Genomic DNA, 15202 nt, shown 5'->3' on the forward strand with positions numbered 1-15202 from the left:
CACTTCCTCCTTTGTCTCAAAGCCTAAGGAAAGGAGGCTGGGTCACGCGTCATCAATGCGTCATATCTCTGGGGGTGTAACACATGCGCAGTAAGATCTGGTCTGCACTCGCCGAAATTGAGCCAATCGTAACGCACGACCGCAGCTTCAGTTACACTGCGCATGTTATACCCCAAACCCCAAGACCCATGTCGGCCCGTGACCCAGCCTCCTTTCCATAGGCCTTGCTTTGTCTCACAGTCAGCCATATTGAGAAAGGGGTGTGGCTCTACACGCTACACACTCAACACTGTGATTGGCTTAGAGACATCCAATCAAATCAGTTTGTGCATTTGGGTGGAGTCAGATGAAAGTGATCATAGATCTAGACATCCTAGAAAGGTTATGTCCATTGGAATGATTGGGGGATCTGCAGATGCAACCTTTCTTTGTTCCTATGCTGAGATACAATAATGCTTACTATAACCCGCATTTAAAAATACTCAAAAAAAGTACATTTAAAATCTACAATTGACATTCTACCTCATGCATAAAGAGGAACAGAGAAAAATTATTATTCTATTTTTGCATTTTTCTCAGGAAGAAGTGAAAGACCCTCTAAAAAAGTCAAGTCAAGATCAGGTAAGCGTCATATTTTAAATGATGCCTTCAGAGGAGGATCAGGACCTCAGTCCATCCTGTCCTCATGTCCTGAATTTGGAATTAAATCAGAAAAGAAATCTGTAAAGACTGAAATAAAAAAAGACCGTGACACCTCTAGCCTCTCTTTGCCCTTTAACGTGATTAGTTAAATCTGATTGGCAAATTATTTTGCAATTATGCAGCCATGTTTACATCCAGTCTCAGCGGTACCCTAAGTAAATGTAGTTGACATGACACCCCCAAATAAAATCCAATTTCCATTTATTATTTACGTTCGGACTTTAATCAATTATGAATGACAGCTAATTAGTGGTGTGCAGGGGCCATCGCTCTCTGCACTGTCAAAGTCTGCTAAATGTACTGTATGTCATGGAGTGTGGACATTGACAAAAAACCTCTCACCACTTTACAGATTTGGGTGTCTTTTTGCTGAGGAGACTTCACTAATCATCTGTGAAAAGTGCGTGCAGAGTGTGTACGTGCACACGCCCGCATGTGTGTGTGAGTGTGAACGTGGGGTGCATGTGTTTGATAATAATAAGGCAAGTGAAAATGAAGAGGAGCTAAACTGTGTAAGTCATTTCTCATTTCCTTGCTTCAGTGCCTGTCAGAAGAAAGCCCTGCATTTTGAATGATGGCTCAGACAACAAAAAGTGAACAACAAACCCTGTGGCTCTGAGGAGAGAAATGGAGGAAGGAAAAGAAAGAGGGGAAGAAGGAAAGAAAGTGCGCAAACATCAATGACAAATACACAGTTTTTAAAAAATGACCAAACCAACAAACAAACAAAGCAAAATCCCAATATCAATGCCTTGATAATACCACTGAACATGCCCTGAAAGTGAAACATAATAGAGGGGAAAAAATCACCTATACAGTTGGCACTCATACAGTTTTGGAAGGACCTTTCAAGGGGCTGATTTAATGTGAGAGCATCAATCCTTTAGCGGCACAGGGCCTTGACAGCAAGTGAAAGTAATCTCTTCTTTATTAATGGGACTTTTCACTTTGGACCCGAGGCCTTTGGTATTCCATAATAGTAGTTTCATAGTACAGACCGAGGGAAAGAACAATATGAAATCAGATCAAGTGGATGTGTTGTGTATGATAAGTGGAAAGTATTCCTTTCTAATTTCAGCAGCGTCCTTCGAGAAGAAGAAAGAGAGATGAGATGTGAAAATAGCTTAATGTGTATTTTGATTGAATGGAAAAGGCTCGTGGCATGTGTGGCGAGGGAAAACCTCTCCTGTGATGAGTCAGAACAAAGCACAATATTTAGTTGCTTCAGTTTAAAATCAGTTTAATTTGTGTTATGTGTCAGTTTAAATAATTCGTTAATCTTGCAAAAAAAAAGTGTTCAAGGGGCTCGTTCTTTATGAGATAATTGCAGTAGTGTCCCTGAACGAAGCTAACCTTAGTTCAAAGCCCGTTGTTTTAACTCTTTATATGACTTTTTCTGGTGATTTATATCACAAAATCTCACAAACATAAACTGTTGGGCAAATTACTTGTCATTACACTCTGGGGCTGGAAATACAGATTGACCTTCTTCTACCCAGATAACTGGTAAAGAAACTCAATAACAATATCAAAATATTAACCAGGTTATAATGCTACAAACTAAGTAAAGCCCCTGAAAACGTGGCTTTAAATGGTAAAAAGTATTTTTGGGCCCAATGGCATCACGTGACGGACACAGAAGTTGTAGTACCGCCATTTGGCCACAACGAAAGTTTGCTTAAAAGCCTGGCGCTCTTCCTGGGGGCTTGACGTAAACTAAGTAAAATACGTACAGAAACAGTGTAAGACAACTATGGAAAACATGTCACAAACGTCAATAAATATCACATGACAATCATCACAAAACATCAGTCTTGAACACCAGTCTGCTGTTTAAAAGTCCTGTGTTTGTTGGACCCATCTACCTCCACTTTTTATATTACATTACTAGCTTTTACCATGGCATTTATATGCAGATGCATTTACATTGCAGTCAGTAGAGGATACATGACACGTACAAATGACACGCGGAAATCATAAAAGGCGCACTTATTGCTCGCTTAATGCCTTGCGCATTATCGTGGCATTCATGCGCCTTTTCGTGCGAACAGACTGGTTTACAGCTCGTTTCCACTGCCCCCAAAATGGCCAAAAAAGTCAGTCACTATAAGTATTTCTCTATAGCATTACATATTCATGGCTAAATAAGCATCATCAAAGATGGAAAAACATCTTGGGTATTTTTACACTCAATAACTCAGTTAATCTGCTTCATCAGGAGTGTGTGGGTGTTTTTCGATCAGACTTGATGGACAGTAACCAAACGCCCACCAACTGTCAGCCGAGCCCCGCCCACTTCAAACCAGTGAGAAGAAAAACAAGAAATAGAAAAATCTTTATGTAAAAATAACTGTTCTAACTTCAGCAGAAAATAGTGTGTTGGAAGTCATCACTTCTAGTTAGAAACTGATTGAGAATATAAGTGTTCATGGCCTTTAATTAATGAAAACCAACTGGCTCAGCTAGGACAGCTCATTTATTATGGAATTATGTGTTTTATCAGAGTGCAAGGTTAGTTACAAAAAGTGCATCCCAACCAATAAAAGAGAAACAGGAAATTACAGAACCACCGTAAGTGCCAACGGCACTTTGTCAGTGCTAATGATGGCTGCGATGGGGCTTGAAGCCGAGTCTTTGTAGTTGAAGGATGACCTTTCTACCATTCATAACACCACTCTATTACCTCTTGTGCAGCTCGCTGTTCAGTTTTCATGAGCCGGGGTGAATTGCAATCTGATTTGTCAAAGGAAATGGCAGGACATATTTTTTTTTTCATGTTCATTTTATGCTGGAGTCAAAATGATGATTGGTGATTAGCAACAGGCTCACTAACTCTACAATCACAGTCTGTTCTGCTTTCCTCTCATTCCAGGAAGAAGTCACACTAATCGGGCTGGTGCTCACAAAATGGTAGCTTCGTAAAAATTTACATCATCATCAGTATTATATTATAAAGCTGCAAATGCCTAACCTTAAGTGTATGCTGCATTGTGATGTGTGCAGTGAGGGCTGACAATGTCACAGCAGTAATAAAGTTATGTCTACTATTAGACTTTTAATGGCTGCGCAGCCAGTGGTGGAAGAAGTACTCAGAATCGTTACTAAAGTAAAAGTAATAACACCACACTGAAAAAATACTCTGTAACAAGTACAAGTCCTGCGTTCAAAATTTCACTTGAGTAAAAGCACTAGAGTATTACCTGCAAAATGTACTTAAATAACAAAAGTAAAAGTCCTCAATGTGCAAAATAGCCTCTTTCAAAGTGTTTAATTATGGAAACTTCAATGTACTGAAAGATTCTATATATATAATAATTAGATCTGTTTTTAAAGTATTGACATTTGTTTTTTTTGCAGGTTTTCCCAATCTGTCTTGTATCGTAACTAATTGATGTCCTCCCATCTCATGCAAGCACACGTGGAGACAACGGATAAGAAGTTTTGACTAATTCAGGTAAGAGATAGAAGGAAACAACATGTTCTGAGTGAGGTGAAGAAGCTGTTTAAAGAGTGCCACGTCTAATTAGAGTATCATTATGTGCTGTTAATTGCCTCTTTCCTGTTTTGTATTTAACATGCTGTAATATAACAGCTCTAGCGGCTGCATCAGAGCGTTGCTGCACCTTTGTAATCGCAGAGCCAGATAGTTTATAGGGTCCTGATTTTACATGATTTTGTACAATGACGACTATATGCAGGAAGAAGTATGTAAAAAAAATAATCTCCATTCATGATTAGTCTCTTTCCTATCCTTGCAAGTAACATGTTTTTTTTTTTGTCTGTCCTAAGAATGGACGTTGCTCACCACAGCGAAGCAGCCAGTCCCACAAGGGGAGAGGAATTACCAGGACCTTCAGTTCCACAGTTGTTAACACCATTTTCAGCAGGTGACTTATCCAGAACAATTACTGCTGTGGTTCAGTTTGAAACTGGACCATTTTTTGGCTGTAAATGGTTTCAGAAAGTGACTACTCACAAACACTGACAAAACAATGATCCCCAAAAGAGGTGTTGCTGCAAGAACTAGAACTGATCCAGTAATGTCAACAGGAACATTGATTTCTAGTACCTACCCCTTAATATATTGTTTTAAAATGCAGGACAATGTTGAGACAACAAATTTAGTCTAACTCTAGAATGAAAGCTGATATGACTATACAATAGAGAGTGACATGAGGGTGGATTTTCACTCCTGTCCCAACCCAATCCCATGACATTTATAAAAAAACAACACGTCCTGTGTTAATTCGTATTATAACTGCATATTTATATAAAACTATAGAGATGCACCGACTTTAATTTTCTTGGACAATTTTGATTTTCTTTCTTTCTAAGAACTACAATTGACGGCATACACAAACATTTTAAGATAAATATTATTTATTCTTAAATGGAAAATTTAAAGGGGAACAATGGGCATTTTTAAAACATTGATATTATTCTGGAGGCTATAAAACATGACGGTAAACAGTAACTGTCTGCCAGTGGCGATATCAATGTAGCTAATTAGCTATAGCTATTTCCATAAATACAGTACTAGACTTTTGTTGACCAAGTAGAGTGCAGATGGGAATAGTCTGAGATGCCTTACTGTTGTGCTGCTACTCACTGTGGAAACTACGAGCTGCTACAAGCTAGCTGCGGCCCAAATCTTGACATGGACAGCACTTCCATAAACTAAAACTACTGGAAAACGAAAGAAGTCAGAAAGGCATGACACTGTTTCCCTGTCTTATAAGTGTTTCTTGTTAACATAAAAATAGATTCCAAAAATGACAGCATGTTTATTTATATTGCAAATGTTGTTGAAATTCTATCCCCGCCTGGACCTCGCTGCGTCCCGGGGCTGTTAGTCCTCGCTGCGCGCTTCTCCCTGCGGGGAGGGACGGGGGAGCATAACCCTGGACCTCCCTAGAAGGACCAAGGTCCACCCACCATAGTCACACAAACTCCTGTGGAAAACACGCATCTAGGGTACCGAAGTGGTACTCAAAAGATTTGTCCTGGGTTGGCAGGTCTGAATTCATGGATCAGTGCTGTGATGTTTGTTAAGATGTGATTTCCCAAAGCTTTTTGTGTCCCTGTGAACTCCAGATGTTTGCTATTTATTATGGAACCTTTTGTCTTTTCTTGGATTGATCAGCGACAACTTTGCATGTAATCCTTAAATTATTTCCTCTTTTTGTGAATTTGTATCTGTTTTAGTTCAAGACTGCAGAAGAAACCAGCAGTGTGACTGATCTCTCGCCTGGCCTGGGATCTCCCTCTTCAGTCCTCCACCCATCACGACTGGCTGCTCCAGGAACTGCTTTCACACGAGGTGATCATTTTATAGATTGAATCAGTATATGTAGGGGTGAGGGGGGAAATCTATTCATGTAAGAATCATGAGTCTTATCTTCTAAGGTTCTACCGCGGCTATCTGCCTCGCATGCCCTGAATGCACCCCCAGGAAGGGAGTCACACAACTTCACTTTCATTAATAGAAAATGAAATGTAACGTTGGGTCAAGCTGACGATAACCGTAATGATGAGAGAACTCGGCTGCAGAGAGAGACACGTGTCCTAACAGCAAGCGCTACGTTAGGTCATGTAAACAAACCGATCAGCTGTGCGCTCCAGATCAGACTGGACACGTAACCACTAAAAAGATTGGTGATTAGTACTTGCTCTCTTCCGACGTTTGTACTTTTTTAACAGAAAATGTTTAATATTGTGATTTTGCAAATTTAGTGGAAATGACTTACAGTGCAGCCGACAGGAAGTAGAAAACTTTCAGGTGATCTCCCTCCAGCCAGAGGTATCGTATAGATAATTCCTCCTTTCAACTTCATGAATCAGCCGTTCCTCGCCCGCCGGCGCTTTCAAAGCAATAAATAAAAACAGGGCGTCTGAGAAAGGTTCAGGTCAAAACGGCGTTGCACAGTGCTGCGTTGCTCGTGGCCAGTTAGGACACAGTATCACGGACATAACACATGTATTTTTGCTACAATTTATTTTTGAAATTGTCAAGTTTCTCAGAAATAAAAATGCAGCAACCAATTTTATTTATGTAACTGGCAGCATTTTTATTTTTTTAATAACTTGAACTTGTTATTCTTGAAGTCACTGAGAATTGAGAAATACTAAAAGCTGTTAAGCATGAATACATGTTACATTTAGCCTTCGAGTGTTTACATTATTGCAATCAGTTGATGGAACTTTTTCAAATATTCTTTCACATAGAGGTATTTGGGGTCTCTGCTATTGTTGTTGGAGGTGCAAACATGTATTGTAGCAGACGACGGCCTTGGTAGAGCGTGATGTCTCTGTGTATAAAAGAATAAAAACTCCATAATCTTTATTCACTTGCGAACATAGGGGGAATCAGCCCCCCTATGTACTGAATTGGGAATCGTTTTGAATCGAGAATCAATTTTAAATAGAATCGTGAGATACCCAAAGATTCCCACACCTTATATAACGGTAACATGACAGACAGTCTGACCAGTTAGGATGTATATTGGAGGTTGGCTGTGTAACTCATGCCACATCTGTACCTGTGGTGTCTTTCCATTAAAGCAGTGCCTCAGTGTAAATGTTGCCTTCTGTCCTGTCAATTCTGTCTGCAGGTTCTTCACTGTGTTAGGAAAAAGCCTTAAAGAAACAGGATGTCCATCGCATATTTCCCCAAGGGAGTCGTGTGAGGAGCTCAACCCTCAGGTAAGCTGCTGCCTTGTCTTTATTGGATTTATGTTATTGCTGGTATTTGTTTGCAAAAACTTTCCTGTAGTTGCATTTGTTAGGTCTCGGTTACCAGTGTGTGTAGATATAAAAACAATGCTGTTTTTAATGTGATTTAAAGATCATTCTGCAGCATCTAACAAGAGTTTAAATCTTTATCTATTTGATCCCCTGTAGACGGTGATCCAGAACCCAGATGTGACCGCGATGAGGACGACCCTGTTCCATTGGAGAGAATCTCGTCACTGATAGATTCACAGAGGAAGGTAACGCTGTTATTTCCTCTTGTATTGCATTTCTTATCTCATTTTGCACCGAGTTGTTTAGGTGCTAGGATTACTAACGCCTGGGCCACACAACCCGCGTGAGCAGCTGCCTCTCTTCTAGAGATTCAATTACAAATTGAGCACATGCTTCATAACCCTTTTCTGTCTAAAATAAATGTATATATGTATAGGATATTTTGATGAAATGCCTTTGAGGTGTCACATGCATAACATTTTCTCTTTCATGGTGTCACAGAAGGTGCTGCGTGACCTGATGAGGTTCTGGGTCGGGTGGGAGCTGTCTGGAGCTCTCACCTACATCTTCATATTGAAGCTCCACAAGACGGACTGATCAGTGACCTCAATGAGGACGTCTACAGAAAGGAGGTGAGGGACCTATATATATGGAGTCAAGACAATATCCTCTTCCTAAATGTTAATTTAAATAAATACATTTTTAAAAAGTCATAACTGTTCAGCTACCAGTTAACCTCAATGTTGAAATTGTAAACATAGTCAGATTCTTAGGCATTCAGATCTCACACTCCTGGACTTTCTGCGATGCATCATTACTGGTAGCATATTGGTGTGGTTTGGCAACCTGACAACCACAAACAACTGAGGAAAGCTTCAAAATGAATTGAAACATCTCTTCCACAGATTCAGGACCTCTACCACCTCGACACCAGCCACCCAGCTCATGGTCTGTCCTCATTCCTTCCCTCAGGAAAACACCTACAGAGCATCAGAGCTCGGACCAGCTGCCTCAAAGACCCCTGGTAGTTAGACTACTGAACAGCAAGCACTTTAAATAACGCACAAGCACTTTACTCACAATGATTTATTTATTATTGTAGAATTTCTCATATCATTTTTAAGGGATGAGAGAGAACCAGGGCAGATGCATTTTATATACTGTTTAATGTATATGAACTTGAGATGTTCCACCAGGACTTAAAGGGATAGTTCAGGTGTTTTGAAGTGGGGTTGTATGAGGTACTTATCCATTGTCAGTGTATTACCTACAATAGATGAAGGTCGGCATGCCGCCAGTTTGGAGAAGCAGACAGGAGTACCGTCACAAAGCAATGTACTGATGTGGACGGGGCAGCAGAAAAAGTTATTTTAGTCACCTAAAAGAATTGATATCCGTGCCGACTGTCATCTACTGTAGGTAATACACTGAGTAAGGGATAACGTACAACAGGGCAAAGACTCACAAATCAATAATTTGACACAAAAGCGGTCCTCCAGACATCAGAACTGCACCCATAGCAACGGTCTGTTCTTTATAGCAAACAGTTGCTATGTATAGCAGACCGTTGCTATGGGCGCAGTTCTGATGTCTGGAGGACCGCTTTTGTGTCAAATTATTGATTTCTTAAGTAAGTAGCTGTGTAAAAAGCGGGATAATGTACAGCTAGCGGGTCATTGTTGTGAAAGAATCCCCTTCAGGGCGATGAGTGACCCCTCCGCTTAGCGTCTGGGTTTCTTTCACAACAATGACCCGCTAGCTGCACATTATCCCTTACATAAGAACCTCATACAACCCCACTTCAAAACACTCAAACTATCCCTTTAAGTCACCACTCCACAAATGGTCAACCTTTCTGGGAGGTTAAGGAGTGCTGTGTGCACACGAGGCTACATGGGCTGAAATGTGTCACTAGAAACTGAATTTGAATCATTTATATTTGAAAATGAATCACCCAACTTGAATAATTGCATTTAAAAAAAACTGATTCAGATTCTGTGCAGTTATTCAAGTTGAGCAATTAAAATACAAAATGATCTAAATTCAGTTTCTAGTGACACATTTCTGCACACAGAGGCTTTCTAAGAACTAAACTAAATAAACACAAACTCTGTGTCCAGACTCCCACCAGTGGCAAAGAACTGAAATCGTGTGACACACCCAGCATGTGATATTAAACTTGCCTCAAGTATGTGCTCAACGTATATAAATGTCCACGCCAAAACATTCAGCCTGTTGCAGTGGATTAATGTTGTCTTACAGTTGCATCTGAGAGAGGACGGTCGAGTTTGGGGACGTTGACGTCAGGATGAGGCTCATCTGTGTATCCACTCTGAGTAGACCCTGACAGAAACAGATTGTGTGTATTAATGTTATGCATTATATGTTGAATAAACAAATGTAAACAAGCACTTTGTCCTGACAGCTACTTGTTACAAAGAGGTAATAGTTTGAGATGAAATAAATAAAAGGGGATGCAATTTTCTATAAATAAAAGGAATGATTGTTGAAAAATGTGAAGGTAATCATGGAGTATTATGGAAAAGACTCCGCTATGCTTCGATTCTCTCCACTTCACTAGAAGTGCACATTTCCTAAAGCACTGTACAGCTGCGGTAGAACAACCCTGTTCCTGCTTGCATCAAGCCGAGGCTTATCGAATCCAAGAAGGGGAGAGAATCAGAACTACATTTTAGGGTGTTTTGCTTATTTTTTTAATTGATTAAGGATCAACAAGAGATTGTGATGAGACATTTTAATAATGCATAATTTACCTCAGGATCTGCAACAGGATTCAGGGTCTGGTCCACCTGCCACAGCTGATTTGGTGTCATGTTTTGCTCCGTCCTGATGGGATGGCTGGTCCACGCCTCACTGAAGACATCCTGGCTGGCCTGGATGTGTGGCAGGAAAACATAGCAGCAGCAGAATATGTGCAGGATGTGGTGGATGTCGAGCAGGTGTTCGTCCTCGAGAGAGTGCAGGGTGCTGTAATACACACCTGACACCACATCACGCCGGAGGCCTTCAATTCTGTATTTGGAAAAAAAAAGAAGACATGTTTCATAACGCACTTTAAGATCCTTTAAGGCACTGGTTCCCAACCTGAGGACTTCACTGGGGGTCGCCAGGCCTTCTTGATTTTAAGGAGCGTTTTTGTTAATATATACAGTTGGCCTTTATTTAAGTATTACATTCATTTCTGTGAAGTGTATGTTTTTGCCTTAAAATGTTCATGATCATGACCAGTAATTTCTGTACAAATTCTTTTTTATGAAATCTGTTCTTAATAACTGCTTATGGAGGTTGATAAAGGAAATCTGTATTACATAAATAAATATTATCTTAAAGCTTCCAAAATGAGGTTCAACTCACCGTTGATTGTGAACACTTTTCCCTGCGATGAAGCTGTTGATGTCCGTTCCACGAACTGAGAACATCAACTCTCACATGTTCTCCTCCGTGATTCTCCTCACTGAAATAAAACATGAAATCATCAAGGAAATAATTATGCAGAGTTGAACTCTATGACGTTCAAGCATCAAACACACGAGGGGCTCCATTCTAAAATTATCTACATCCATTTAGGGCTGCAACTAACAATTATTTTCATTGTCGATTAATCTGATGATCATTTTCTCGATTAATCGATTAGTTGTTTGGTCTATAAAATGTGACAAGATGGTCAAAAAATGTCAATGAGATGACGTCCTCAAATGTCTTGTTTTGTCAACAACTCAAAGATATTCAGTTTACTGACAGAGGAATAAAGAAACCAGAAAATATTCACATTTAAGAATCAGAGAATTTTGGCTGTTTTTTTTCTTAAAACATTACTCAAACCGATTAATTGATTATCAAAATAGTTGGTGATTGATTTTATAGCTGATAACTAATTGATTAATCGTTGCAGCTCTACATCTATTTGCAACAGTTTAGGTACAGTGCCAAGAAATAGTAAGTGAACCTTGGATTGTTTTTACATTTTTGTATAATTTAGTCATAAAATAACGTCTGATAATCTTCAAAGTCACGATAATGGACGAGCTACATCTGCCTGAAATAGTAACATTAAAAACAACTGCATGTTTTGGTGTATTTATTAAATTATTTACTTTAACATTAAGAGTCAGGTTGGTTAAACCTTTTTTTTTTACAGCAGCTACTCAACCAAATGTTTCCTGCAGGTGTTGATCACATCTCCACACTGGCCGATGAATCTCAATTGATTTATTTGTACATATCTTATATTCTTATTTTTATTATTACTTATACATCTCTACATACATTATGTTATATATTGCAGTATTATGTACATCATTTACATGTTACTATCATTTCTATTTTCTTACATTTCTTTATATTCGTATAAGAGCAACTGTAACATCCCAACTTCCCTCCGTGGGTCAATAATGTATTTCTGATTCTGATTTATTTGTAGTCAGGATTGACCTTAACATTACTTTCTTATGTCTAAGCAGTTGGATCTCACTGTGTTTGGAGGCATTTTCATGTTGCATCTCCCAATTTCTATTAAGCATCAGAGGACAGACGGCTACCTTGAAACTTAAACTTGTAAAAATATGTTTTTGTTTTCTCAGTGAGTGCTGGTTGTTGAGGCTCAGGGGCATCGTGGTGATCCCGACTCACTTTTAGGATGATGTTAAGGCTGTTTGGCTTTATTACTCCAAACAAAGTGTCAAGTGTTTCTGCAACAAAATAGTTTTTTGTTTCAAGTTTTCACAGAACGTTGTTCCAGTAACACAACGGAGCATTCAGGTCGCCGACTTGAAATGTGCAATGTTTATTTATATGAAAGGAGAAACGTGCTGTCCTTCATGGTACGCTTTCATGAGCATCCTGTTCGTCCTATAGACCGCTTCAACGGAAATAAAAGAACTTGTATTGATGATAGAAGTGAAAGCTAATTGGTCGTTCCATTGCGACATCAGCGCGCAGCAGCGAGCAACGCCTCCGCCAATTTGGACTGAAGGCGACTGCTGTATTATCAAAGAACGCCAGTAAAACGTCCGCCTACAAAGTGCCATACAAAAGTAAAACAAAATTATTTCTATTGTCATATTTAATGTCTCTACTGAAATGGCCTGTGTTGAACAATAAAAATATTACAATGCGCATACTAATTTATCTATTTATTTACTTATTTATTTATTAAAATGTTTGTCCGGCTACTTCCCCGAGGAGCATAAAGTGAGCGATGGACATAAATGAAAGTTAGAAAAATCCAGCACACAGATTTTCAGAGCAATCTCAAACTTTTTTATGTTAAGGACCTCCAAAATAGATTTCCAGTAGACAGCAGACCATAGATGTGTAAGACACACAGCTGACATCCTGCTTAACTAAACTAAATGATGCGATGGTGGTGGCGAACTTTCCTGGGAAAGTAGCTGCATGTCCGCAACACTACAGGCAGCACCGTGGCTGCTAACGCTCCCGGACGGGTGAACTGGGGACTCAGTTGTCTGTTGTGCTCATACACTGCAGCTGGCGCACCGCTACATGAGACACACTAATCTTGTCGGTTAACGGTTAATAACCGGTTCACAAGGGTCGGTTATCGGTTAATTTTATTTCAAAAATAGCATCCCTTGTGTCAGTAGAGCTAATACAAGTTTCAGAGCTCACTTTATTGGCCTGGAAGGTTATGTGATGGCGACTGTTTGAACTCGTAGGTTCATGTATATATTCAGACTCTGCTCCTCTGAACCAACAACAAAGCTCCACAATATTTGCAATGAAAGAGCCGTCTCAATGGTAAAGTTCAAGTGGTTTTTAACTGATGCAGCATCTAAATTCATGGAAACTGTAGGTCCACAATCGAACTTATAATAACAACATACATTTCAAATAATGTTAATAACTCACAGCTTGTTCACAGCGTCACTGAAGGAGGCCGAGTGGGCGTCAGACCGGTTGTTGTCTGCCACCTTTAGGTCCGTCATCTGCACATACAAGCACAAACAGAACAGCATATTAGTACTTTGATGATAAATCAGTTTTCCTTGCAACAAAAAGTCAAGTGACAAAGTTCTGTAGGGGACAAAACAATCAATGTCCCAAAATCATGAAAACAGAAGTTCAGCGCTGGTAAACTGCATTATGAGGAATAGCTGTAAGTCAAAGCTCACTGAAGAGGACAGATGGACACTTTAAGGAAAGTTGTTAAAGGTTAAAAGCACAGCCTCAAAGTTACAGGGTTCCTACGCACTATGGAAAAGTATGGAAGTTGATTTTAGTAATTATCCAGGTCTGGAAGTATGTAAAAAATATATCTGTTTCCAGTCTTTTGCCCCGTTTGGTTTTCTATAATATAAAATTCAGTATTTGTAAAAATAAATTGTTCATTCAAGCAGCAGAGTGTTTGTCAAAAGACCATATTTTCTGCTTAAGGAAACCATAACTTTGAGGCTGTTCATCGTCGTTTCCATGGACACAGTGAATAAACAAGGTTGTACAGATGCAGTGAAAATTGTATTATTCATTTTTCAACTCATTTCCGGTTCTTATTTATAAAAGAGATAAAAGAAATATGGGGGGGAACAATTATATAATATGATTTATTCTATATGTTAAGGGAAAACCATATAAGTAAAGGAAGTGCTGTTTAGTTTACTTCCTCTTTGGGTAGAGATGTTTGACAGTGGAATGACTTTGAACTTTCTGTGTAGGAGTGTGGACTGAACGGCCACAATGGCTTAAAGCCAGTTTTTCGAGGGCTGGCTTGACAATCCCAAATATAAAGCCTGTTGGCTAATGCCAGCTAATGCAGAAAAGCTCCCACAGAGAGCCACGCACCGCCTGAAAAATGGGACTATGTGCCAGGCACCACAAGCACAATGATTCCAAATGGAAAAGAAAACTAGATGCAAACTGTGTGTAAAATTGTTCAATATCTCCAACATAGAGGGGGCAGCATATAGCATATAGTCAATGCTTACCTAAAAGGCTAAGTTTATAGTGAATAACAACTCCACTAACGTAGCAAACATTCATAACTTTAACATGTTTAATCATACATGAAAAGAGACTTACCGTCACTTCTAAAGGACTACCACATGGCTGCAGAGAGAGCTGCTACCGGACGCCATGTTGACGTTGACCTCTGACTTGTCACTTCCGGTCATGTAGACTACGTCAACGTAACGTAATGTAACAGAAGGAAACATGAGAATCACTCACATTCAGATGAAGCATTGCCAAAAAAGACAACAGAAATTAAACAAATAAAACACATGAAATAAATATATATATATATTTTTTTAATTCACAATGTAAAATGACGTGTTTATTTTGTGTTTCATATGTAAATGGTCTTAGATTTATAGTATTTTTTGTAATCACAATAGTAATTATCTGTATTTAAGCTTTTCTTTATCATTTTTAAAGATAATTATTCTGTTTTTTTTAGAGGTTTATGACTCTATTTTAACAATTAATTTAAGATAAGATAAGATGAACCTTTATTAATCCCCGGAGGGAAATTCAGGTGTCAAAGCAGCAACATCAGCAAACAGAGTGAAACACAGGAGTTTTTGTGATTTATATGTAAATGTCTTAGATTTACGGTGTATATTCTAACAATAAATATATGTTAAAAGTAAAATATTTCTTGTAAATTACAGTAATAAAGGCTAATTATATAAAGATAATTACTGTTTTTTTTAACAATTTATTTTTGTTATTTGACGGACAGTTCTTTTCCCCTGCTTCACCCCTGCTGCAGGAAAATTTC

General features: G+C 39.0%; 1 long non-coding RNA gene across 1 annotated transcript; it reads right to left on the minus strand.

Annotated features, from left to right (window-relative positions):
• Positions 1 to 10822: 10822 nt before the first annotated feature.
• Positions 10823 to 14574, minus strand: LOC141759656 (uncharacterized). The gene is made up of 3 exons (XR_012592169.1): positions 14503 to 14574; positions 13332 to 13412; positions 10823 to 10921 (listed from the first exon to the last, which is right to left on the minus strand). It is a non-coding gene; the product is annotated as an uncharacterized LOC141759656 (long non-coding RNA).
• Positions 14575 to 15202: the final 628 nt, after the last annotated feature.

Source organism: Sebastes fasciatus, chromosome 21, assembly GCF_043250625.1.
Source record: "Sebastes fasciatus isolate fSebFas1 chromosome 21, fSebFas1.pri, whole genome shotgun sequence".
In the NCBI taxonomy this organism is placed as follows: domain Eukaryota; kingdom Metazoa; phylum Chordata; class Actinopteri; order Perciformes; family Sebastidae; genus Sebastes; species Sebastes fasciatus.